The sequence below is a fragment of the Danio rerio genome, chromosome 7 (genome assembly GCF_049306965.1).
Source record: "Danio rerio strain Tuebingen ecotype United States chromosome 7, GRCz12tu, whole genome shotgun sequence".
Taxonomy (NCBI): domain Eukaryota; kingdom Metazoa; phylum Chordata; class Actinopteri; order Cypriniformes; family Danionidae; genus Danio; species Danio rerio.
In genome coordinates, this window is record NC_133182.1 from 38,158,744 (window position 1) to 38,185,065 (window position 26,322).

General features: G+C 35.6%; 3 long non-coding RNA genes across 4 annotated transcripts in view; 1 reads left to right on the forward strand and 2 right to left on the reverse strand.

The window, feature by feature from the left end:
- LOC141375405 (uncharacterized) overlaps window positions 1-26,322 on the reverse strand; it is a 180,928-nt gene that overhangs the window by 24,215 nt on the left and 130,391 nt on the right. The gene's annotated exons all lie outside the window — the stretch shown is intronic.
- Window positions 5,743-7,721, reverse strand: LOC141375406 (uncharacterized). 2 transcript variants are annotated; one of them, XR_012383415.1, is made up of 3 exons: window positions 7,656-7,721; window positions 6,384-7,003; window positions 5,743-6,169 (listed from the first exon to the last, which is right to left on the reverse strand). It is a non-coding gene; the product is annotated as an uncharacterized lncRNA (long non-coding RNA). The 2 variants fall into 2 exon arrangements; XR_012383414.1 differs by having other exon boundaries at window positions 6,384-6,580; window positions 7,656-7,700.
- LOC141375407 (uncharacterized) lies at window positions 10,443-13,717 on the forward strand. The gene is made up of 2 exons (XR_012383416.1): window positions 10,443-12,817; window positions 13,197-13,717. It is a non-coding gene; the product is annotated as an uncharacterized lncRNA (long non-coding RNA).

Below are 26,322 nucleotides of genomic sequence, written 5' to 3' on the forward strand. Positions count from 1 at the left end.
TTTAATGTGATTAATTATGATGAGTCATTTGACAGCTTTAAAAAATAGAACAGAAAGGACTCAGGCTTATGAATATTGCAAATTTCAACTCCAAGATAGACACATTTTAAAGTGTTTTAATGATCCCCAGCAGCGCACAAAAGGATTCCTTCTTTCAGAATAATGAAATACATCGAAAGCGTATAAAAAGGCTCCAGTCATAAATATGAGCAAGCTAACCTTTGCACAGCATTCTTAATGTTTCTCATTTCACCTTTCACCCTGATGAGCAGCTGCCCCAATGTGCACCAGACACAATCAGACTGAAGGAGCGATTATGCGGAGCTGTTCTCTGAAGGTTTATATAACTGTGACTGTAATAAGATCAGCACCAAATGCTACACACAACGCCATGATGATGCAGGAGCACATGCTCTGTAAGAGGATCTACTTCCTGCGGAGACAAATAAACACAAGCAGTGTGTGAAGGAATAAGTCTTATGTGCGTGTATGAGCAAGAATGAAGACAGTCCCACTACAAACAACTCCTCCACCCCCAAATCATGAGACTGTCTGTATCTCTCTTTTTCTCCTGTGCTTCTCCGACTGAAAGAGGAAGTGCAGACCACTTCCCAGTACAGCAGGCCGGCTTGTGCTGATTCACAAGTCCACTGAGTAACCAAAGACTTTCCATCTACAAAGTCAAAAATACACACATATATAAATAAATAAATAAAATATATATATATATATATATATATATATATATATATATATATATATATATATATATATATATATATATATACATATATATATATATATATATATATATATATATATTCAATTATAGTTAATAATAATAATATTATTGTTATTATATATTACATTWWTATATATATATATATATATATATATATATATATATATATATATATATATATATATATATATATATATATATATATATATATATATATATATATATATATATAATACATTAATTCTCAACTTTTCTTTTTGCCAGAGCAACCCCTTATTCTGTTATGCATATAGGAATATTGTTAAGAGCATTTATTTGCAGAAAATGTAAAATATTTCATGATTTTAGACCTTAATTATTAGAGGAAAATATATACTTGTTTATGTATTTTTATGTTCTTATGTGTTTATATACATTGCATAATGATAATCAAAGTAGTGCATTTACATTTAGTCATTTAGCAGACACTTTTGTCCAAAGCAACTTATAATTGAGGAGGCATTCAACAAGAACAGGCAATACACACAAGAAGGGGTGGTTATACAAAGGAACTACTGTGGAAAACTACTGTGCTAGGAGAATTAAGTGTTAGCGTTAGGAGGGGGAATGTTTTTATTTAAATTTTTTTAAGAGAGAGAAGAATGTTTCTACAGGTGGTTTGTCAAGCACACTAACCTGTGGGTAGCACACTTCATAATTTCATTAATGTTTTTTTTTATATTCTGTATACACATACACAAACACACACACACACACACACACACACACACACACACACACACACATATATATACATACAGTTGAAGTCTGAATTATTAGCTTCCATGAATTATTCATCCCCCTGTTTACTTTTCTCTAATTTCTCTAATAATTTCTGTTTAACAGAGAGAAGATTTTTTCAGCACATTTCTAAACATAATAGTTTTAATAACTCATTTCAAATACTTGATATATTTTATCTTTGCCATGATGACAGTAAATTATATCTGACTAGATATTTTTCAGGACACTTCTATTAAGCTTAAAGTGACATTTAAAGGCTTAACTAGGTTAATTAGGTTAACTAGGCAGGTTAGGGTAATTAGGCAAGTTATGCAATGATGTTTTTTTTCTGTAGCCTATTGAGAAAAACAATATAGCTTAAAGGGGCTAATAATTTTGACCTTAAAATGTTTTTTTTTAAGTTCAAAACTGCTTTTTTTTCTAGCCTAAAAGAACAACATTTTTTTGCAAAAGAAAAAATATTATCAGACATGCTGTGAAAATTTCCTTGTTCTGTTAAACATCATTTGGGAAATATTTTAAAAAGATGAAAAAAATTCAATAGGGGCTGAAAATTCTGACTTCAACTGTATACATTATTAACTATATTAACCAATTTAATCCCACCAGTCACACTCATTATTTTTTCTTATTTCTAGAACCTCTATATGTGTTGTTGTCTTTTAGACATTTAAACAAAATTAACAATTTTAAACATTAAAATGAAAAACAAAAATAGATTGTTTAGATAAAAAATAATTTTTTTACATGGCTAGATCAGTTTACATACCCCCTACTTTCACATCTTAAATAAATAAGAGATGTTTCTTAACAATTCATGGAAATTTTTTAACAATTGTAACTGGTAGTATTAAAGTTAATAGTAACTGATATCAATCAGAGGGGTGACGTGGTGGAGCAGTAGGCTGTGCTATCGCCTCACAGTAAAAGGGTTGCTGGTTCGAGTCTCGGCTGGATCAGTTGCCATTTCTGTGTGTTCATGTTCATGTTCATGTGTAGGTTTTCCCCACAGTCCAAAGACAGGCAGTATAGGTAAATTGGGTAGGCTAAATTGTTCATAATGCATGAGTGTGTAGTGTATGGATGTTTCCCAGAGATGGGTTGCAGCTGGAAGGGTATCTGCTGCGTAAAACATGTGCTGGATAAGTTGGCAGTTCATTCCACTGTAGTGACCCCAGATTAATAAAGGGACTAAGCCGAAAAGAAAATGAATGAATGATATCAATCAGTTGAAAGTGAATTGAAGTGACTTGGCCAAGTTTGGTGTCCCAAACCCCAATCTGAGTGCGTGCACACATCAATGCAATTCTGGCTGTGCTCTTTCCCACTGGTCATTATTGTGACCAGGTACAAAACCTAATTTAACTAACATACTATCAAAGAACGGTTGACGTTTGCATGTTATGTAGGTCTAAGGAATAAAATGTATATTCTCAAATTGCAAGAACATATTTGGAAATAAAGAAGTTAAGTGAACAATTTTTTTTAATCTTGTAGTTTTTTCTTGATCTGTTTGTAACTACGCTTCAAACCACATGTTGAGAGTTGCAGATCCAACCACACCATGATGTTTGCTAATTTTAGTTGGAAAAACCAATTTGGGAAACACTGAATGGGTGAACTGTTGTTTCAATAGAAATTGAGACTATATTTAACTATGCTTCTGGTAAATGCAACACTGCAATATAGCTCAACCAATGATTTGAGTTGAAGGGGTGGGACTATCAGTTTGGCCAATCAATAGCAAACATAGAAAATCTTCTGGAAAGCTGAAAACGATCTACTTTTTGAACACTTCATAAAGTTTTGAGCCAGTTATATGACTAACTTCCATTACAGTGTAAACAAGCATATAAAAGTTCACTCTATGAATGCACCAACAAGCTTTTAAAAGCAGAACAACAGTAACAAAACTACAACAAAAAAAGTAATGAATAATCCAATAAAAAAGTTGAAATTCTAAAGAGAACGGGTGTAAATTTAAGTTGCATTAAAACATACTTAAAGTAACAGATGATCTAACCTCGAATCACAGGTTGTTCCCTAATCTTGGACCAGCAACAACAAAGTGTCATGATCTTCAGATTTAAGATGCACTCCGGGGATCTTCAATTAAACATTTTCTAAATGTGACATTATTCTACAAAGCCTTCAACCACTGAACATTAAAAGCATGCAGCATTATTAGAGATATCCTATATATCCCTATAAGAGAACATATGCATATACGTTGTATTAATTAAAAAACTTTGAGAAGAGAACATTGAGTAAAACACTGATTATATTTTAATGCATCCATGGGAAAACAAACCTGGAAAGAGGTATGAGGATTTGAGAGAAAAACAAGAAATTTTAGCCCATTTCTAGTGAAACATTCATAGAGGATCTTTTGTCAATTACATCATGATATACCACAAATGTGTAGTATATTCCTTTCTAAATTTTAGTAGTGAAATACAAAGAAAATTTACATAATTGAATAGTATATGTGTGCTCAACGCAATCTCACAACAATTCGCAACAATTTGCTTTAGTGGCTAATTCCTATGAATTCGTACAATCTAATTTGTACAATTTAGTACGATTTGCTTATCAACCAATGATGGTTGGGGTAAGGGGTGGGGTTGGGTGCCATGTACATTTTCATATGACAGAATTCGTACGAATTAGCCACTAAACTGACAAAACGTAAAATACTAACGTTTCCTCGTGAGATCAGGCTGGTGTGCTTTCCTTCTCCATTCGTTTGTAAATACATTTAAAACTAAAGACTGATTATTTTATTACTTTTCAACCATGTATAAAAGTGCAAAAATAGACATTTACAACATTGCAAAAGCAGTATGAAATCTTAAAGCGTAAGCCTTCTTGACTAGCCTCTGGTTTTCAACCTCTGATAAGATATTTAATGGATGGCAGTGTGTGTTTGTGTGTATTCCCACGAGTTTAAAAGCTGATAGCACCATTTCACCAACTTGGCCCTGATATAATCCAGAGTTATACTTCGCTTCTTCATTGCTGCTTTGAGACTGACATGAAATACAGTAAAATCCCCAAAGCACTCACAACCTGAAGCATATGCTTGAGTCCAGAGCTCTTGCTGCAACTCTTGAAAACAATTACAGCTGCCCAAATATGTTAAAGGTTTAGCTTTCAACTGTAAATGATGCCTGACAAAGACTGTCCCAACTGCCTTACTGTTCATCCAGTGTCAGACTTGACTGCAAACGTGTTTTTCCTACTGCTACATGTTTCAGTGTATAAACCACCATATCGCATCACAGATCTGTGGTTTGGTTTGCAATAATCTCTCGGTTTACATGATGTGCATAACAAAAATACTTGGGTTGAACCATAATTATCCATTTGATTCTATTTGAAAACAAATAACCGAAGAGCACGCCTCAGTCCTCAAATCAAACTGTTTAATATCTTTCAGAGTGACATAATCAATGAAACCGAGCAAAATGTATGTTCCACCACACTTATAAAGAAACCAGAAGAACATTGATGTCAGACACAAAGGCCATGTCCTCTTATTATGCTGTCAAGAGATAAAGATGAATGGTAGTTATTGGGTGATGCTTGGCTATATTAATTAAAAGCTCGGTCTGAGCATTCAAACTGAGGTAGAAGAGTTTATGCACCATTCACACGAAAGCAAACCCTGCTTACTGAACTTATGGGATCATGACAGGCAATGTCGTCATGCGTGTGTTTTATGAACAGGTCTCATGGTCAAACGAATAAAACACCAGAACATAACATGCTTTCCAAGCTCAAGTGATTAATAGTGTCCGATTGTGATACCACATGGCATGTGTTTGGAACTGAACTTTAATGTTTTGCTGGAAGTGTTCTTTAACCTTATGTTTTATTTCAATTTACTCTTTCATTCAGTTTCAATATGATCACTTTGAAAGTGATAAATGTATGTAATATATGTTAGCGATTGTCTTGGTTAACTGCCAAACCTAAGCAATAATGCCTTGCAACATTCAGTCCAGGAACATATACAACTGTCTTGTGTTTTGAAACATGGGCATGTTGTCACACAGCCTGTGTAAGGTGATTTTGAAAGCTTTTCAGTGCAAAAACAGTCACTAAATTAAATACCTTAAACAGGGTCTCAAATATAGCAAGAAAATGCAAACAAAAGGAAAGAAATGGCCACAAAAATACAAGCTAATGGGGGAAAATGCCCCTGCACAATGAAGCCGAGTGGTTAAACTTTAATATTTGATATAAATGATAACAGATTAACAAGGTTATTTAAAAAAAATGCACTTTTAAAGTTAACAACATTGTCAAACAATTCCAGATATTGCAGTGCAGATATTGCCCCTTGAAGTAAATGTACACTCTGTTGTGAAGGCACTTACAAAAATGAAGGAATTAGAATACATCTGGCTCTAATTTTCATTAAATATTGCATTGATATTTTTTCAACAATATTGCACTTGTTCTAGAAGATAACTCAGAATCTCAACTGGCGGTGCCAATAGTCTAGTGGTACTGTGCACCGACATACTGTTGCATCGATGTGCTCACGGTGACCCGAGTTCAATTCCTGGCTCAGGGTCCTTTGCTGATCCTTCCTCTCTCTCTGCTCATAATGCTTTCCTGTTTGAAATCTCTACGGTCCTATCAAAATAAAAGTGTAAAACCCTTTAAAAACGATGATATATAATAATAAAACTAAACTGAAACAAAGATTGTTTTGTATTCGACGGTCTATTAAACTAGGGCTTGTTATGTCACTGTGTTGTAGTGCACTGAGACGCCCTTCAAATCTTCATCAAAGTATCAGCAAGTCCATAAGACTCTTAGCTTCTGTGTGTACCCACTGTACACCTACTTTGTGCCATGTGCTGATTCAGGAATGCCTGGCACCGGAGCGGGTCAGCACATACTGTAAGCGCAATCGAAGAAAGAACTTTGCCCTTCTCTTCTCCTCCCCTTATAGTCAACAGATGGAAAAATCCAGTCTAATCCAAACCCAATTGTTTGCAGGGATCAAAAGCCGCTGTCATGGAATGAAGTTCACAAGCTTTCCTTGAGCACAAATGACATGAGAAAGAGAAATGTGTTCTGACAGGCTGATACAATGACAAACTTGGCAGCAAGAGGTTGCCATTAATTTTTATAGTAGTCATATATCTACTAAAAGTGTGTGTGTGTGTGTGTGTGTGTGTGTGTGTGTGTGTGTGTGTGCGTGTGTGTGTGTGTGTGTGTGTGTGTGTGTGTATGTGTGTGCGTAAAGTAATGGAGAAGTAATTAAGGCAGATTGTTAACATGCCTTTGCCTAACTTTGATTAACTCTTTAATTGAAGGAATGTGAGTAACATATAATGAGCAATAACAAAAACATTAATCTAGCATATCCAGAGGAAACACTTTTGTTCAGATGAGTTTTTTTATTAGAAAGCAGTGGCATCTGTACAGACAAGCTCTTGATTGTAGAGCGGTTCTTCAAAACTGCTGACACACAAAAAAACACATAGTCGTCTAAGTGCAGATCCCAGAGGGGTCAATAAACAACTGTGCATGCCTTTAAAGCTAGGGTAGGCAATTGTGAAAAGGCTAGCAATAGCAAGCTTTTAAAGCATAAGATCTCACCCTCCCTTTAGAACTCTCTCCAAAGCTATACATGAACATGCACAGTCTTTAGAGTCTGCAAATCACCATGAGAAGAGATGGTGTTAGTAGAGTGTCCAACACAATGTTTTCAGACTACCTGATGTCTCATTCCCACTGTAAACCCTGCTGTTGTCATTACTAAATATATTAAGTTAATATAACTTGACATTACTTAAAATACCAAGTTTTGACATCCAAACTTAAACAGGCGTGTTTAACTTAGTCATTAGCCAGCAAAAAGCTTTTAATTAATATTTTAAGTTCTCTGAACTTAACATTTTAATTTCTTTAAACGATTTGCCATGTCTCCGTTTTTGATTGGTTGCACTTGAAACTCTGTCTTGACAATAGCGGTGTGAATCTACACTGGTCTCACGGTTCGTTCGATTACGATTATTATGCCATTGATTTGTTTCAATTCGATATCTCGGTGCATCACGGTGCATTGATGATGTTAAGAACATCTGAGAACAGTGTAGAAAACTCTTACCTCAGGCAAGCTTGTGTCTGGATCCACAAGTGTCGCTTTAACAGCCAGGAGGAGAGGAAATGTAACCTCGCAAACAGGCCAGCACAGCGGGTCAAATGTCCAAAGTGTGTGAGAGAGAGAGAGAGAGAGAGAGAGAGGCAGAGATGGATTTTTACAGCATCTCTCCCTAGTAGGGAAATAGCGGCATAATTATGTGCATTTTTTTCTACCTTTTAAGTAGGAGCGTTTTATTTACTCGCCCTCGCCTCCTTCGCCATAGTATGATACTGTGACATCGACCATAGGAGATAAATAACGTCAGTATGTAATAACCGGTTAGAGGCATTACCTGAACCCATTTGACAAAAGAGACAAGTTCAATTAGTAAGTAGATATTTGAATGAATATATACATTTTTCCTAATTGACATACATGCAGGGGTGACATAGTCCCATAGTTCCAAGTTTGCATGTTCTTCCAATGTTCACATGGGTTTCTCCAGGTGCTCTGGTTTCCCCCACAAGTCCAAAGACGTGGTATAGATGAATTGGGTAAGCTAAATTATCGGTAGTTTATGTGTGTATGTCCTGGTCCTCCAGGTTGGGGGTTGAGTGTTACGACCCACCTCTTAAAAATTAGATGTTATAAAACACCAACATGGTGCGGCTATATATCAACTTCGATGTAAACAGCCCTGTTAAAAAATGAAAGCTGAATAATTTAGAAGATTAGTCTATTAGCCATTTTAAGTTATCTGTACTTAAACATTTAGGTTAATTCAATGAAGAGACACATATGATCAACTCAATTATTTGAGTTGTCTATTTTCCATTACTCAAACAAACTGAGGGAATCACTTTCCTTAAATCATTTGAGTAGTCTCAACTTATTAGGATTTACAGTGCAGTGGTAAGACATGTTCAGAGTAGGTTGATTAGAATTGAAGAGGTTACACTGATGCCATGCAGAGACCATCATCACTCCCCTTATCTCAAGAGCCACGGTCTTTACTGTACTTGTTAATGTATATCTCTTGCCAGAACTGCCGCTTTGAATCCTACTTGGAGTGGGTCAAGTAGAACCAGAGGTGTTAAATTGGAGTTGTGACCCAGATGCAAGTGATGTTTTGGAGAATTGCATGGGGTATAGAGGCTGCAGTCTTTTGCACCTTTGTTAGTGCACCCATTCCCATGCCAGAAACACTTGTTTAAATCATACAAGGTCAAGTAGAAAATGCAGTGTTAAACTGGTGCCATGACCCAGATGGAAGTGAGGATAAGAGGGTGAGTGCACCGGATGGCTGTGCAAGTAAACCTTTCTCCCCTGATCTTGAGAGGTGCATTAGAGATTGATGCTGCTTTGGTGTCCCAACCAGATGGGAGTGAATGTAACAGAGGCCGGCTAGCAAACCATATCCTACTGATCCTGAGAGGTGCAGACACTAGGCTATAGTCTTTACCGTCATGGTTAGCATGCCAGCCTTCCTGGTCAGAATTGGTAGTTTTGAATCCCACACTGAGAGAGTTCAGTAGAACCAGAGGGGATATGCTGGTGCCATGATCAAGATGGAAGTACACTAGAAACTTCAGAATCTTTAGTATACATGTCAGTGAGTCTGTCTCCCACGCAAAAAGCATTGGTTTAAGTCCTGCTTGGAGGGGGTCAACTACAACTGGAGTAATTACATTGGTGTAACCAAGTGAATGAGGTTTAGGGGGCCAGCTACTGTAGCTGGGCAAGTAAACTTCACTCCTCTGATTTCAAGAGGAGCACTAGCTACAAATTCTAGAGCCTTTAGTATCCTTCATAGTGCCCTTGCAACCTATGGCAGAATTACCGGGTTAAATCAAATGAAACTGGAAGAGTTACATTGGTGACTATAATGACAGTGAGGTTTAGGGGTGTATTTAGGCTAGATAACGAAAGCTGAGTAGAGAGTAATCAGAGGGATCACAGGTAGAAAAGCAACACTATTGTTAATTCTACTTTTAGATTTTTCTTGATTTAGACATTTGTATGTTGTAGCAGTTTGAAATGAGTAAGTAGGTGTATGACCCTTTTAAGAGCATGCACACTTCTTTGTGTTTTTGCTCTGGTTGCATTAGACACGAGGCCTGCATGTATGTGAGGGTAATGTACTGTTGCTCCATTTATTTTCCGTTATTTCTGTAACGTTAACCCTGTGTGGCATTTTGTTTGTAAAGGACAGTATACCCATTTTCTGGAAAATAAAACACCACTGAGGGAAATCTTCAATGGGCTATCCATATTGCACCATACACAGGCCATTACAAGTTTCTACCACTGACTTTTTTTCCCTATGTCTTCTTACTGGGCCAAGTGTTGTTGGTTGAGGAGAAATGTAATTATAGCTGCTGTTTACCTTCCATTCCTGCTCGATGCGCATAGCATCATGAAACATGCTGATTATGTGTGATTGGGCTGTGTGGAGGTATGCAAATACAGGTTGACAGGCAGGTAGGGCATCTTATCATTGCTTTCAGACTGAATAAGGCCTCACATGAATGAGCTCTGATTATTCACAGATTTTGGTTTTTCTCTGCAATCTCCAGACAACTGTTGGTGAGCAAAAATCTGGTCTAAAATCGTGTATCTTGTACATGGCACTGGGTGTTCTCCACAAGCCAGTGTGACTATGACTGATGATTACCTCCTGTTCCTCCTACTTATTTTTCTGGGTCTCCTTCACAAAGTAACTAGCCTAAAATGTGAGTTTGTGTTTGCATTTATGTTTTATCTTTCCTCTCATCTAATAGCAATTCTAAATATCTTTCTTTTCATATTTTTGATATTGTAGATGATGAAGTCCAGAACCATAAAGGGGGAGTCTACAGATATCTACATTTTAACCAGCAACATTCATCAAAGAGAAGATAAGATGTATAAGTTAGGAAACAGAGGGGATTAAGTTACACTATGAATGTGACAAGTGATAATTAGGAAGAGTTACAGTTATTTTGTAGAACAAGCAGGAGTCAAGCTACTATAAAACATACTGTGCGGTTGATGACAGCCTAATGACCATGACATTCTGTCCTGATGACATCAGCTTGTCACACCCTTGGAAGTTCTACTGTTTACATGCTGAAGCTCAGTGTGTGATGTTTATACTGTGGGGTCATCATATGAGTTATGAGCTGATCCAGCACTGGCCCTAATCTTCACACTACAAGAATTTAAAAACAAATAAAACACTTACCTGAAGCCTTTCAAAACATCTATTTGTTTAAACAAGCAGAAGTCTTTGCATAGCAAAAGGAAAAATAGATAGTATGTTATGAGTTCAGACTGCATGATTTTAGCCTCGATTTTAACCCGTAAAAGATTTTGAGCATAAACTTTAAAAAATATGGACGTTGTATCCGTCACTCATAGGTTTCTGAAGAGTGCAAATGAAGCTACAAGTAGGCGTGGCCAACTGTTGCCATTTTATTTGCACGTCATTGCACCAAACAGGGTGACCAAACAAGGGCAAAGAGGAGTATGAGTATGAGCGGAGCTACAGATGCCTGCTTTGACAGGCTTTTCTTTTGGAGAAACGCTTAATACATTGTTACATTGTGACTCGTTTGTGTTCTGACCACATATGCTTGGCTGTGTAAAATATCAATAAAGTGTTTAATCTTTTAAAAACACTGTGGTAACACATTGAGCCACTAAGCATTGTTTTTATGACGTTTGTCTACAGGAGGAAAAGCAAATTACTTCCAAATACTTCATCTATAGTCTGTGTTAGTAAATGCAAGGCTTTTTATAAAATCCAGGCATAAAACTGTATAACAACTTTTCAGATAACTGTTCTATAGCCTACAGCTAATCAGTCTGTCTGATTCTGGAGTGCATTACAGCTCTAAAGAACATTATAAATGATAAATGATCTCAAGTAAAACAAATACATTTACAGGTATGGTATAATTTTACTCACCTGGCAAATGGAGGCAACTAGAATGGTTTGTGAGCACAATTAAGTGCACACAGCATGCCATATTATCTGATAATTGTAGAAAATAATCCCAAAAGGCAAACGATTGTTTAAAGCCTCATGAAACAAAACAAAAATACAAAGCATGTCGAGTTCATCGGCTAATCAGCAAGAATGACAGCGAGATTTTAATTTTTAATTATGCGGACTTAATATAACTTAATAAAAATGAAATAGAAGAGTTATAAAAAAATCACCCCCTTACAGTTGTCATGAAGGGTCACCTGTAAAATCGGCCAATTTAGCATTGCAGTCAATGAACATCTGGATTTCCTGGAGTCAGCTCTCAAAGGCGAGTCGATGAATTGCAGTTTCAGTTACTTCCGTATGGGCTTCATGAGGAAGAGCGGGATGTTGCCATTTGGTTTTGAGAAATCGCCAACAAATGCCTGAAAGCAAAGGCAAATCGGTGCTTGTTCACGTGAGTAACAATCAAAAACTACCAAAGGCACGAACTGAGAGAATCGCAGATGAGTTGTTGACACCAGTGAGATATTTGGTGTGCTATATATAGTATCTGGGGCTGTCCGCATTTCAAACTATGCTGTGTAAAATGTGTTCTGATTGAAAATATCATCAGCGATCACCTACAGCCAATGAGAGAGCAGCATCCACTAGTAAAGGTATCTGCAGGCCAGCGGGAGGTTGGGGGAGAAGTTAAAAGTGCTTATTTTCGGTTTATTTGGATCCAAGAAATGGAGGAAAAATCATAGTGGAAATTTGGCAGGAGCAGCCATGTCTGTTTGATATGTCATCTGAGCAATACCACAACCGTCTTGAAAAAGAAAAAAGTTAAGGAGAAATAGCTAACTCCCTTCAAAGCCAGGTGAGCAAAATAAGGAGATTCACTAAAGGCTTCTTTATCTTTTTATGTATTACATGACCTTGCGTTGTTTTCATGTCACTTCTCATGTGTGTTTGGTTGTGAGATGTAGCTTGCAGACCGAGACAAAGCTGTCGGAGATTCTTCCTATTTTAAAGTCATGTAGTCTGAACTCTGCATTAGTGTATGCAAAGTTGAATGCACAGCCTTTTAAAATGTGCTCAGTTTGAAAGTATACAGTACACCAACATAGGCACTTGAAACATGCATTAGAGTCTTCCTAGTCCAGTGATGTGCTTTTTCTTTCCAACAGATATATACCAAAATATATGTTCATATAAAATTTTAAATCAATTTGTGGAAATGCAGGGAGGCAGTGGCGCAGTAGGTAGTGCTGTCGCCTCACATCAAGAAGGTCACTGGGTCGCTGGTTCGAACCTAGGCTCAGTTGGCGTTTCTGTGTTAAGTTTGCATGTTCTCCCTGCCTTCGCGTGGAATTCCTCCTGGTGCTCCGGCTTCCCCCACAGTCCAAAACATGCAGTACAGGTGAATTGGTTAGGCTAAATTGACCGTAGTGTATGAATGTGTGTGTGGATACTTCCCAGAGATGGGTTGCGGCTGGAAGGGCATCCACTGCGTAAAAATGTGCTGGATAAGTTGGCGGTTCATTCCGCTGGGGTGACCCCGGATTGATAAAGGGACTAAGCCGACAAGAAAATGAATGAATGAATGAAAGTTGTGGAAATCACACAGGTGCTCACCAATTTAAACTTATTTTTGTCATCTTCTGTAGTTTGTTCTTTGTGTTTTGTTTTCCACTGTCACGATCACCAGCAATCTTAACTCTATAGATTGCTGGAAAACATTCACTATCACTAACGGACTACAGAATCGCCATTTTATGGACTACATCTCCATACATGCACTCCGCTCACACACACGTTCCTCATTCTGACTGATTACACACACACCACCGAAGGATTGTCAAGGACTAATTACACATACTATTTATGCAGCACATACACTCACTCCAGTCGCTGAGTCTTGTTTACATCCTGTGACATTACAACACGTTTCCTTTGTCTTGTTTTTCTGTGTGTTTACCCTCGCCTTGTTATTCTGTTTATCCCTGCCTGCCGCCAGCCTTGTGACCATCTGCCTGTTATTGGGACTACGATTCTGGATTGCCTTCCCCTGTTTGCCCGTGTTGACCATTGCTTGCCTGGCCTCCTTAATAAACCTGCATTTGAATCCTAACTCTGTTGTCAGTGTCACAATCCACCGGTTACACCTCCATTTCTAATTCAAATTGAAAGTGAGAGACGCATGTATATTGTGTATTGTGGGTCATGGGCACTGAACGCAAATGAAAACTAAGTATACCTTGAGCTAAAGAAAAGAAGAATGAAAACTAAACAATATTTAACTTTACATGCATAACCTAATTTCATCATAATTAAACTGCATTTATTTTATATGCAGTTTTGGCATCACTTCCACCACAAAAACTAGATTTTATGTAAATGAAGTGCTTATCAGGAACACAGCATTGTCAGTGACGAGTACACTTGAGACTTAATGAGACCTGATGTGTGAGGAAATTGAAATATTAGGCAAACATTATTTATACTGTGTGTCAAGTTCAATCAATATTGGATGTTTGTCGAGGACTGTTTAATTGTGTGCTTGTAGGGCACATACTGTAAATGCTAGATGTATAATTACCTTCAGCAAGACAAATGAGTCACCATTCTTGACCCAAAATGTTTAACTTGTCATTTCCCATCAGAATGTTGTTAAATACATGCTGTAATTTGTGGTGTGGTGAAAATGACAAACGGTCACCAGTGATGAATGTACAGTATGTGCACTGTTGTCCGTTGAAAAAATTTAAATAAAGTAGCTACGTTCTAAAAGTCCACATGGCCAAAATGTCTTAAGGTAAACAAATGTTAATATAAAATACCAGATCCTAATCCTACAGCTGCCATCAACTAAGAATTTGCATATTCACTCTGACATCTGTGATAGTGACAAACACTGTGAAGAAGAGCTGGTGAGATGAGCACATGAGTATCTGTGTCAGAGGATATTTTGGTATCATATGACTTCACTGCTCATATCCACATGCCGTGAAGCCCGAGTCTGTTTGTTTCCATTGTGACACAGCATGCTCTCACTTGGGTATCAGGGGACTCCTGTTTTCCAGAACATGACAGCACTTGATGACCAGTGACTGGACTGTAAATGGTCTCCATGAGATGGTGGGAGGGCTTGCTCTTCAGTCCTTTGGTTTACAGTTAGAAGACGAAAGTGGCGTGGCCTTTTAAAATGAGGAAGCAAACTCTCCTCTCTGGGTTTTATTTAGCCTTAATTCCAGTTGCATTTAATGTTTACAGTTTTATTAAACTCACCACATATACTATACACAATAATATTTTTGAGTCTGCAAATTCATATTAAGACATATTTTAATTCTATCTTCAATTTGTTTTTGATTCGGGTGTGATGCTTAAAATGGTAAGATTTAACTCTGTCATCTGATGTCTGTAATGAGTTAATTATTCTGAACATCTGTCCACTGCTGGACAGAGTTATTTAAGAAGATATTAGTTTATCATCAAATATTTTGTTCACAATATTTTTGTAATTTACAACTTTTTAAATTCATTTTTATTTCTCATGTGTTAAAAAAATCTGTCTACCATCTTATTCACTGGCAGGTTTTATGTGAGTGTATCAAACAAAATGTCTAAGAACATATAATTTGTGAATTCCTCGTATTTAATCCCAATGAAATTGGTGGAATTTAGTTTAACACTACATCAATAGTACTTAATACAATATAAATATTACTCTGAAATGTTTTCAAACTAAATAAATTAATTTTACTTGCGCAAATGTCCACTTTAAATTAAAAAAATGATTTTCAGGGCATGTTTGTGAATAGAAAATGTTTATTAAACAAATTCAGTCCCAACAATGTGTGAAGTATAGAGAAAATGCTACAAATGTTTTATTAATAATAATAATAATAATAGGTTTCCTCAGGGTGCTCCGGTTTCCCCCACAGTCTAAAATCATGCTCTATAGGGAAATTGGGTAAGATTAAATTTGGCCATAGTGTATGAGTGTGTCTGAGTGTGTATGGATGTTTCCAACATAGGCTCATTCTAAAAATGTAACCCTTCGTACATTTCTTGAGATCACGAATTAAGTAGCCAGAAGTACGTATTCTAAAATAAACACTACAAGGCGGTATGAGTGGATTGCTTTTTTTAACTGCTGATTGGGTTTAAAGAAGTAGGTGGGTGGGTCAATTGGTGCTTTTGAAAATACTATTGGTTGGGTTTAGGGAAGGAAGAGGATGGGTCAGTCGATGTATAGATGTAAGTGTGAACAGCAGGCATGAATGCCACTGGTCAGAGAAGTTTGAGATCTCAAAAAGCGTACACAGCAGCCTCTGGTAGATTCGCAAAAAAAAAAAAAAAAAAAAAAACCTTATCTCCTAGAACATTTTTGGTGCTTTCCAGAAATGTATATAGCGTTATGTTTCAGAATGACCCTGGGTTGGATGTTTCCCAATATTTGACTACCGCTGAAGGGGCATGTGCTGTGTAAAACATATGCTGGCTAAGTTGGAGGTTCGTTCCGCTGTGGCAACCCCAGATGAATAAAGGGACTAAGCCGAAGTAAAATAAATGAATAAATAATAAAAAATAAACTTAAATCTTTACATAGCACCTTTAAAAATGTTTTACAAACATAAAAAGTATGTACATTTTACATTTGTAATTCTTTTTGACATTGATTAAAATGTATATAATTTTACTAGAGGTAATTTTTAGTTCATACACACCCAGGTCCAAAATCACCCAAACTAGAAACATATAACATTTTTATTGTTTGTGCCTTGAATGTGTGGGTCAAGAAGGCACTGTCGCCTTTGTCTCCTCAGAGAAAATGGCGAAGGATAAAGTGTAGCTTTTCTTTGATTTGGTAATAACTAAAATCTGCTTTAGTGTTGGTTTCATTTTGACTATGGGTGTTTGTGTGCATGTACTGTAACTGGGTCAGGAAAATGTTCTAATCTAGGACAAATTAACAACATAATTTGTCACAACACAAATACGTAATAACTATGGACAGCTTTTACTCAATTGCCAACTTCACTTCAAGCAGTTTCACTGACATCCTTTAAAGTCAGCCAATGATTACAGCACTTAATCATTCCCTGCAAATCTACAAACACTCACAGCGCTCAGCATAAAACACACAAATATTGCTTAACCCATGAAGCCTACCCGTGCTCACAGTAGGCATCAGAACACACTGTCGTGTCTCAAACACACGTTGACTCTCATAAACCCACACACACCGCTCACATTATGACACAATATATTTATACAATTACACACAATAAAAAAATCAGCTGGATGCATCACTGTATGAAGCACTATTAACGTGATAAAAGCAATGATGTCAGCATAATGAAAGTATTATAAAACTTTCAATGATGAATAATCATACTCGCTTTGATAAACAAAACAAAATTCCGAAGCCTCCTAAAGTAATACCAAGGGTATCTTTAAACACAGTTAAGTAGAGAGCTTATTAACTCATAGGGGAAAAGTTTTTTAAACCCTAAATTTACACTGAGCACCATTTTCACATAATAACAGGCCAGTGTAGCACACAGACCAACTGACCATCTCAGCATGAGATATCACTTTTTTTCAATGGAAAAAAAAGAGATAAAGATATCTTAATTATTTGACCGGAAATATTCTTGACAGGAAATTATTTCTTATTCCTTTCAGAGAAAATAACAATGACACTAACAAATTCTTATCAACCATCAATTCTTAGTATTAATTGTTTAGAAAAAAGGAAAAAACTGACAGTTTTTTACAATAATATGGATTGTTAAAAACAAAACAAAAAAAGAAAAAAAATATTTTAAAAACCCTTTTTTAATCATGAGGAATCCAACATCTACATGTTTTTTTGTAAAATGCTTTTGTTAGCAATTACAATACAACAAATATAAAGTAGAAAACTAAGAGTGTAGGTCCATTAATTCAATAATCATATTTTTGAACAACTTACCTTACCAACCCAACGAGGACTTAATGAGAATTATTGAGATAATGCCAATCCTGCAGGGACTTCGAGGACAGAAGAAATCGTATGCAATACACAAACTGTAATTATTGTAATGATGAGATCACGTCATTGACTTTTATTGTAAAACTCCAGGTTTATATATATATATATATATATATATATATATATATATATATATATATATATATATATATATATATATATATATATATATATATATATATATATATATATATATATATATATATATATATACACACACACACACACACACACACACAAGCACACACACACACACCCACACCCACACACACACACACACACACACACACACACACACACACACACACACACACACACACACACACACACACACAGTTGAAGTCAGAATTATTAGCACACCTCTATATTTTTCTAAATTTCTGTTTAATGGAGAGAGGATTTTTTTTAACAAATTTCTAATAACTCATCTATAATAACAGATTTATTTTGTCTTAGCCTTAATGACAGAAAATAAAATTTCACTAGATATTTTTCAAGACACTTCTAATCAGCTTAAAGTGACATTTAAAGGCTTAACTAGGTTAATTAGGTTAACTAGGCAGGTTGGGGTAATTAGGCAAGTTATTATATAGCAATGATTTGTTCTGTAGACTATTGAAAGAATATACAAATGGGCTAATAATTTTGACTTTTGACTTGATTTTTAGTTTTTAAAAAATTTAAAAATGATTTTATTCTAGCCAAAATAAAACAAATAAGAGTTTCACCAGAAGAAAAAATATTATCAGACATACTGTGAAAATTTCCTTGCTCTGTTAAAGAGGAACTAATAATTCAACTGTGTACATGTAGACATTGTCTACCTTTTACAAAACACCTTAACTCTTTCTGATTTTGACTGTAATGTAATAACAGTTGTGAAGCAGCTTTGGATTGCTAATTATTGTAAAACGCACCACACAAATAAATGTCTATTGAAGTAGAAAATTAATTCCACAAATATAACTTTTTTTCTTGATATGTTTTGAAAACATATTGAAAAAAATTAAATGGTTGAATCTAAGCTGTAAAAATGCTCATTTGATGTCAGACATCAGATTTTATGAGTATACAGGTATATATTTAGTAAAAATGTTGCAACAATTCTGAATAAATATGGGGCACAAGTAAAAAGTTATAAGCTATTACAATTTATCGCTTTCTGTAATTTCAGCAATCATAACAAGATTATTACAAACCACACAGTGCATAGATCTAGCATATTTATGTACAACATGTATGTAGAGATCACAAACACACTGACACAAACGGGTTTAAAAATAAAACCTCATCAGCTACTGGTAAACCAAAAAAGCAATAGTAATCATGATTTGGTCCAAAATATTCATACCTCTTTTCTCACTTAAATCGAGTCGAAAACATTTTAGTGACACGTGGTAAAGATCAGTATGCACACTTCATGACGCATTTTTCCATTGGCTTGTCAAAGTATGTCATAACAGTACTCTCTCTGTAAGACAGTCATCCTCAATTTCTGACTCTCAGAAAATATTTGTAAATACCTTTTATCTATTTTCTGAAATAGCTCAAATCATACAGCCATAAGAGCAGTGATTATTTTGGAGGGATTTTGTAGTGTTTATTAAAGTCAACACAGGCTCATTGGAAATATGTGCTCCAGCCTACATTTTTGTGAACTCGCAAAAATTTACTTCAACATACATCTGACTGCAGTTAAAATAAACGCCACAGTGCAGTATGACAAGAACAACTTTTGTTCCTTTCACACTAATGATATTTACAGGAACATTTTATTAACAAATGAAGGATTTTTCAGTGCGGTTTTGTCCACAACACCAAATAAACACAGAAAAAAATTAAATGTTGTCTATGATTTGTATTAGAAAGCGTTTGCCTCACTTATCTCTATATACACAACTTGTCTGGTGTCAGTTTGCTCGGAGCTCATTTTACAGGTTTTGTAATGCAGAGTGCTCGAATTTGAGTCTGTCGAAGCATGCTTCTACAAAAGAGATAAAAGCAAAGATAAAACTATGTGGTCACATTGTACTTTCTCTTCTGTTTGCTATTAAAATCACCATTGGTTAATAATAAAAAAGAAAGCAAAAAAGAAAACACCATAAGTTGGGTTTAGGGAAGGATTTAGGTCAGTGGTTCACTAGGTAATCTGTACGACTAGACTCACCTTCACACAGACGTGAACAAAAAGGATGCGGATCTGAAACGCACAACAAATTGCATCCTGCAAAATGTATTTTAGATTCTCAGAAATGTACACATGGCCCTCTAGTGGATTTGTCATTTGAAATGTGCAACAAAACATACCTGGATCAATGCATTTTATATTCTGCAAAAAAGTAGGCCGAGACACGTATTTCCAATGAGCCTGGGTTGAATAAAATGGTTCAAATTGATGAAGAATTTCCTAAAACCTTTAGCAGTATGCTTGCAAACATTTGTTAAAATACTGTTCTGAATCATGTCATACATTCTCCTGATTCACCTTTTAGGAGAACATCAGAAAATGAATTTCAGACACGGATCTGATAAATGCTTAGAAATCTATAAATCCTTAAACTCAGTTTGGCAATTCAGTGACTAGAAACCATGCGGGATTCACAGGTGCCAAACCTCCTGTTTCTCAATACAACAAAAATTGATATTGTGTTGCAAGTACAGTTTTATGAAATGAAACTCTTTCAGTGCAAACAAAAACAGTTTAGCCTATTCAAATAAACATATTCATGCAGATGAAAACTGAATCCCCCAAGTCAAAATGTGCTAACTTTGTGTCTTATACCGAATCATTCGATGACTGAATAATGTTGTCGCTCCAAATGTAGCAATACACAGGGTCGATTGTTGAATGCCAACTCACAGGTGCTGCAACTGACACTGTTTATGACAGAGGACAATTGAAAAGTGCACAAAGAGGTAGAGTTACTGCACACATCTACTGATGCAATATATATTGCACATAAATAATTGATTCTAATTAAAATTCCCTCGTGTTAGCATAAACACTGAAGATTAAGAAACTGTGCTGGACACTTTTACTTAATCAAGTTCTGTTTCAAACTCATGAAAAATGACAGCAGGGCAAATTAACATGTCAAGTGGCTATAACCAAATAATTAGGGGAATAATAAAGGCCTTCAATACAACCCGCGTTTTACTAAAAGAAAAAAAAAGTTATAGTCTATTGTAGTATGTAATAAATATATATATATATATATATATATATATATATATATATATATATATATATATATACAATACAATCTGCTATAATAATAATAATAATAATAATAATAATAATAATTTTACTATACATTAAAGCCTTAGTTGTGAAAATGTGATTACATTTGAAAAAATATTACTGTTTTAAATTGTAAGTTTGGTATTACTAAATTGTAAATTATTAATATTAAGTAAATAAATATTAATTAGATTATCTTCATTAAGTAACAAATAAGGGAAATACTTTGTTACACAATTGCATGTGCTTATAATAATAATGGCAGTGAATTCTGCCAGTTGCGTGCAATTAACCCTAAATTAATATTACATATTGTATGTATAAATAATTAGATAGTGATAAGGACACTGTATAATAAGGTGAATAATAAGAATTTGTGGTTTAATGCACTCGGGATATAAAATAAACCACTTTAGTTCCAGTCATGCAAAGAAAAAAATTTATGTAATCAATATTCTTTAAAAATATTGGATATATTTTTATGACATTTAAAGAGAAATTATTAATAACAGGGTAATTGGTGTGTGAACAATATTACATTGTTAAAGAATTTTATTCATTTCCACCTTGGTGACATGAATCAAACACTTACATTTTTATATATAATGTGCTTAATGTTTTAAATCATGAACATTTTTGGACTGTACCTTTATTCCTAAATATGATTAATTAATTTGTATTGCTTTCAAGAAGACTATAGGACAGGAAGAGACAAAGCTGTTGGTAGAAAAGTGGCCGGGGGGGTTGAACGAGGTTCATTGTTGACTCTCTCAAGACTCAAAACTCAACATTAAGAAACAGTGTTGAAAGAAAACTCCCTTTGGCGGACACACTCCTCCACTTCCGTTTCTCTCTATGTACACATTTTTCACTCTGTTTCGATCTTTTTCTCCCTCTTTCTTTTACCTCTTTGTGCCCCCACCCCACTTACAAGTTTGAGTTATGCTTTTTGGACAGAATTATTATCTGAGCTCCAGAATGCAGAAAAGCAACAAATCACTCAGGGACTATTCTGTTCCCCTCTGCGTCTCTGGGGAATGTGCTGGTAGCAATCAAATTAGTGCAACCCATTAAGAGATTTCACAGCTGTCAATGATGTATAGTGCAAAAAGTTCATTCTTCTCTCTCTGGACTCTTTCAGAAGAGTTATTGAGTGAGTTCAGTGTAATATTGGACTCATTTGTGTGTGTGTGTGTGTGTGTGTGTGTGTGTGTGTGTGTGTGTGTGTGTGTGTGCGTTTGTGTGTGTTTAGCTGTCTTTGGGGAATGTGTATCTTTTTTAGGGCTTACAAAACAAATATGCGACATATGCAAGTATATAAGATTATGTATCCTAAATACTGTATAACATGAAGAAACATATAGACAGAGGTACAGATTGGCTATTGTGCAATTCAGAACAAAATGGTGGATGAAATGTTATAAGGCCTGAGTTTGCTTTCATAAAGGCTAAAGGGCAAATGTGTTGAGGAAGTTGAGGTTTATTATTATTTTTTTCCACTGAACTCCACTAAAATGCTTTTGTTCTCATTAATCATTAGTTTGGTTGTTTTTTTACAGCCAACTTTCACTGTCCTTCTGGACACTTATAATTAAACTGTCTGCTTATTGCTTCTGTACCTTTAAGTTTTATACACTAACAATTACTAGGCTAAAGGGTCACTGCCACATGCACTGCTGAATACTGACCTCCCCAGTCAGAGAAGTTTGCCATTTCATTTTCAAATATATATGTAAATAAGTTAAACCAACCATACTTACAAACACACTTACATTGTGCAACAACATCAGATGGCCAAAAGAAGAACCAAACTGAAGGCTTAAATAGAACCAAACAAGACACAGGTGAGCAACAAAACTAACATCATGAACAAAGAGAATAGAAACTAAGGCTTCGTTTACATGGCCATCATACATTTTTAAAAGGTTTTATGAGCAGATGACAATGTCAAACAATTCTCTGTTTACACAGATCCACAATAATGTAAATAAAATTGTGTATGTCAGGCCAGTAGTTGGTAAGGTTACTGTACATAAACACTACAAACCTGTGTCCTGTAGTGTCCTAGTGTTGTTTAGATTGTCAATTACTCAAGTATGCATAAAGACTGAACCAACATAGGCTCATTCTGAAAACCTAGCCCGATATATGTTTGAGATTGCGAATTATGTAGCCAGAAGCAGGTATGGCTGCATTTCGTCTTTAAAACAAACGCTGCAGTGGGAGAGAATATGGTAAAATCTGAAAACATAGTGAAAATCAGGCAAGGGCTTTTCTTTTTCTGGATTGCATTTTAAAACTGTCGGTTGGGTTTAGGAAAGTGGGTGAGCGGGTCAATCAGTGCTTTTGAAAACACTATTGGTTGGGTTTAGGGAAGGAGGAGGGTGGGTCAGTCTGTCAGTCAGTCGGTGGGTCGGTCTGTCAGTCAGTCGGTCAGTCAGTCAGTCGACAGCAGCCTCTGGTGGATTTACGTGAGAACAGAAGCCACAAAGGGCACTCGTGAGAGAAATTAGAGATACCTGCGGGGACGTATTTGGCGCTCTCCAGAAACATATATATTGGTACATTTTCAGAATAAGCCTACCTGGGTTAGATTGAAGATGTAACATTTTTTAAAATGTACACAGAGAAAATAACAAAATTTTTTTAAAAAAAGTTTCCAAAAGTTTACCTTTTCATACTTAATTGTCCTATAAATGATGGGCAAAAATGTTTTCAGATTTTAGCAGAAATATTGTCATGTAATCCTTCAACACAGGATGAAAAGAAACACAAGAAACAGTCAACAAACACAACATAACTACAATGCCTTTACTACAAAAGTGCGTAGAATAATGTGTATCTAACAAAAAGACTTAATTTAAAGATGTCTTTGATTCTTAGGTACGAGAAAGTGTTGGATTACTGCTGTGTTTTTGAGGTAGAAAGGGGTTTGGTCAGTCTGCAGGCCTGTTTGACTTGTTAAGAATGGAAAGAGCTTGAATTGATGTAGGAGGCTGGCAGCTCTTTGGGCTATATGAGGGTTTTCTGTTTTCATGTCATCACTTCGGTGGGAGAATAACAGTGAGGAGAATAATGCCTCATATTTCATCATCCTGACTTCTAGAAAAAAGCCCTCTTCTCTTTTACACTGCTCTGACTGACTTGTTTGTCCTGTTACATCAGTAGCCTCTCTAGTACAATCCATCCATGTGCTACGGTTAAGCGTTCCACTGAACCCTCTCTACTCACAGTTGATAAACACTTCCCAGGCAAGACCACACATTCATCCACACTACTTTACATCACTGATCAGTAACAGTAATCCATCATCTGACTCTGCATTTCTACAATTCATGCGTTTACTCATCAGATTGCTCCAAAAATGAATATAATCAACAGCAGTATATGTCTATATTAAGATAAAAAAAACAACAACAAATGTATCTTGAGCAACATCATCTGTTAAGTTGTTCAACTAACATTTGTCTTGGAATCACTGGCTGTTGCACTTTTACCACCAGAATAAACAGAAGAGAATGCTTTTAAAAACACAAAAATGCTTGAAAAAAAGTTACAGTTGAAAGTAGCTGTTTTGCTAGGCTGAGAATGTTCATGGACAAAAACCACCAAAACAATCATGTATACACAAAATCTGTTCACACACATGCACTTTCAAAAGTATTTATACATATCCCATATATATATATATATATATATATATATATATATATATAATCTAGATTAATCTCAGTGTGAATGTGTATGGATATTTACCAGAAGGGCATGCGCTGTGTAAAACATGTGCTGGATAAGTTGGCGGTTCATTCCGCTATGGAAATACCAGATAAATATAGGGACTAAGCGAAAAGAAAATGAATGAATGAATAATCTCACTGTAATCTTGGAATTAATCTAGAAAAATCTAGATTAAAATGGCTCATTTGAATTCTATAGAAGGCATTCATAATATGTGTGCTACCCAAATAATGACATCAGAATGCAAAATGCATCACAAACTGCTTGAGAAACTGTTCTACGATGATATTTGGTGATGAAAATAAATTATATTTAATAAAATGTACTTGTTTTAACCAACTGTTTATTCAGTTAAACATGAATTTTGAACTGTAGGCCTACATAAACTCCAAACAGCAATTATTGATCACTTTAATCTGACTAAAGTCATAACTGAACTAAACAGAAATGGAATTAAGACATGTGGAGTATGCATATATTAAGGGGATTATTGAAGTAAACACCGCGATCAAACAATTACGGTCATGTAGGACTTTTTGCCATATTTTCCGACAAGATCCAGACATGCGGCTGTCAGTAAAGGACCACACACACAGACACACACACAAACACACACACATATTGCGAAATGCGGAAGTTTTTTTCAATCTATTTGGCGTGCATTATTAAATTCCATAACACTCTCACCAGTTCTTACTCCTTATTTGTGTCTAATACCCCAGTTTGTCACGGGGGCATGAAGGAAATGTTCATGAGTGAAAGTGCTGAACTACAGTTTAAGTCATCCAAAATTACAGGAAACTCTTACATGAATGCACTTCACATAAACACATTAATTATATTATTGTATATAAAGGCAAATAACTAGATTAAAGATGTCCAAGTGAGCGTAGTCAGTATGTCTTCGAAGTAAGTGAAAGATCCAGAAAGGCATCCCACTGATTTGATTCAGAAGAGCACTTTTTTGTCAGACAGCACACCGGTTTGAGTTTCATTCACCATCATTCATTTTAAAAAGCACCCGCTCTATTTTATTTGTATGGTTTACTCGAATGCATAAACTCTACAGGTGCACGTCACGTCTGATGTGGTAATTTCACAGTAGGAATACACACAGTGTATTCCCCCACCTATTCATTCTCGCCATCTACAGAGCAATTCTGCCAGGTATACATCCGCACTAAAACATCAAGGTGAAAGTCATCATAGCTTGCGTAGAATAGACCCAGCTCCCAACCCAACTTTGAGAATAGATTAACAGTGATTTTTTTTTGTTAACGCGGCAAGTCACGTACAACCAAAATATATATATATTACCTGACAAAAATCTTGTTACCTATCCAAGTTTTAGGAACAACAAATTATAACTTGACTTCTAGTTGATCCTTTGATATCAGAAGCGGCTTATATGAAAGACTAAGGCCTCTAGATTACACTTATTTCACCGTAATAAAAAGGATCATGCCTTAATTTGAAATTATTTAATCAGCACAGTAAAGTCTGACTTTGTCCAGACAAAAGTCGTCACTTAACAGAAATAATGTACAGTATAGAATATAAAGTCATGGTGCAGTGGAAAAAGAATTAACATTGTGTATGATTCCCATGAGCTTGGAGGACTGCAGCCATACATCTCTGCAATGACTCTAATAACTTGATGAAGTCACCTGGAATGGCCAAGAAAGCGTTCTTGCAGGACTCCCAGAGATCATCA